This window comes from Cyprinus carpio, chromosome A11, assembly GCF_018340385.1.
Source record: "Cyprinus carpio isolate SPL01 chromosome A11, ASM1834038v1, whole genome shotgun sequence".
In the NCBI taxonomy this organism is placed as follows: Eukaryota; Metazoa; Chordata; class Actinopteri; order Cypriniformes; family Cyprinidae; genus Cyprinus; species Cyprinus carpio.
Genome location: NC_056582.1, coordinates 5,737,478 through 5,739,280, shown reverse-complemented (window position 1 = coordinate 5,739,280; position 1,803 = coordinate 5,737,478). Strand labels below are relative to the sequence as shown.

General features: G+C 45.9%; 3 non-coding genes across 3 annotated transcripts; all 3 read right to left on the bottom strand.

The window, feature by feature from the left end:
* Positions 1–211: 211 nt before the first annotated feature.
* On the bottom strand, positions 212–285 carry trnai-aau. The gene has a single exon. It is a non-coding gene; the product is annotated as a tRNA-Ile (tRNA).
* A 95-nt stretch (positions 286–380) lies between these two features.
* On the bottom strand, positions 381–452 carry trnap-ugg. Its single transcript has one exon. It is a non-coding gene; the product is annotated as a tRNA-Pro (tRNA).
* A 739-nt stretch (positions 453–1,191) lies between these two features.
* Positions 1,192–1,263, bottom strand: trnaq-uug. Its single transcript has one exon. It is a non-coding gene; the product is annotated as a tRNA-Gln (tRNA).
* Positions 1,264–1,803: the final 540 nt, after the last annotated feature.

The window sequence follows — 1,803 nt, the reverse complement described above, 5'->3', positions numbered from 1 at the left end:
ACTTCAGCCCACCTCGACCAAGAGTCAAGGACAGGGAGCATCTGCCGAAACCCGAGATCGAACCAGAGACCTTTAGAACTTCAGTCTAACGCTCTTCCAACAGAGCTGTTTTGGCCAAATCCACCAGTGGCTTAACCAGCAGGAATTAACATGAGAGCACCCCTCACTTTACAAGAGGAGCAGAGCTGAGCTCCCAGAGAACAAAAGAGGATGGCCCGTACGGGGATCTAACCCGCGACCTTGGCGTTATTAGCACCATGCTCTAACCAACTGAGCTAACCGGCCGGATTCTGAATGGTTTTCTTCCCAATATGCCAAAAATTTCATGATTGCCCATGACACTAAAGAGAGCAAAGAGCTTCAGGACCAAGCCTCACCAAGGGCTCGTCCGGGATTTGAACCCAGGACCTCTCACACCCAAAGAGAGAATCATACCCCTAGACCAACGAGCCTGCTCCCTGTGCTGTTGATCCACTGCCTAGCCATGAGCATCTCTGTTCAAATGGCTTTAAACGCAAGAAGCATCACAAAATCTGCACCTATGGCAGAAAAAGTGCTAAAGTACGTACCCTCTAGCCTCACCGGTAGGGTGTGTAGGATAGTCAGAAGAGTCCTAATGAAAGTAGGAAGCTGATTTCAGAAATGGAAGTTAAAGCAAGTATTGCCCACAGGCAGCTATTTCCAGTCATGCTAGTACAACTCCAATTAGCCCGAATGGGGACGAAACGAGACGTCCAAAATGCCTGGTCAATCAGATGTTTCAAATGCACACACGTCAAATATCAAGAATCGTTGACCATAAAGAAAAAAGAAAAGAAGAGATGCACAAAGACAAATCTGTGCTGCCTTTTTACATCTATGTGTGTGCAGATAACAAATTTAATGTGTAGTGAAGGTCCCGTTGAAGTACTTACCCTGTTGCAATTCTCATGGGTTCCAACTTAATTGATCACAAAAGTTACTTCTGATACAGGATCCTGATTTTGTCATTCATGGCAAAAGCAGGTCCCACCAAGATTTGAGCTCAGATCGCTGGATTCAGAGTCCAGAGTGCTAACCATTACACCATGGAACCTTGACAACAGTGGTACTTGCTCACATTCCCACAAAGACTAAATCACTCATTGGGCCACCAGAAGCAGCTCCAAACTTGGGCTTTTATTTTGCTTTACCTGCCGCAAGAAGGAACACAGGTTCCACCGAGACTTGAACTCAGATCACGGGATTCAAAGTCCAGAGTGCTAACCATTACACCATGGAACCACCACTCCCTCACTGCCCACCATCTGGAAGACAAACAGTGATGTGGGTTTGGGCAGCCAATTAGACAGTGTCCTGAAGGAGGTCAAAAACACTACTCAAGGATGCATTATAGTGGTCTACCAGTTCGTCTTCCGTTGTGACGGCTGGGCAGGATATATGTTGGAGGTCTGCAGCCATAGAGGTTAAATCAATGTGTTTCCAGTTCCGGAAGGACATTTGGCGCTTGGGTCTTGTGAATATTAAAGCCATAGAGACCACCTTCTGATCAGACACACCTAAATCATAGGGTTTTAAGCTTTTATTGGGGGCTGAGTCAGTAATAATGAGATCTAAAGTGTGCCCCCTAGTGTGTGTCGGGGCCTTCACATGCTGCTGGAGACCAAGACAATCAAGCAGACTCAAAAACTCTGCTGAGAGCTGACAAGAGGGGTTTTCCACATGAATATTTACATCACCAACAATAACAATGTTGGATGACAATGAACAAAGTGATGTAAGTGATGTAAGTATTTCCGGAAGAAATAAGGAGTGTGGTTTGGG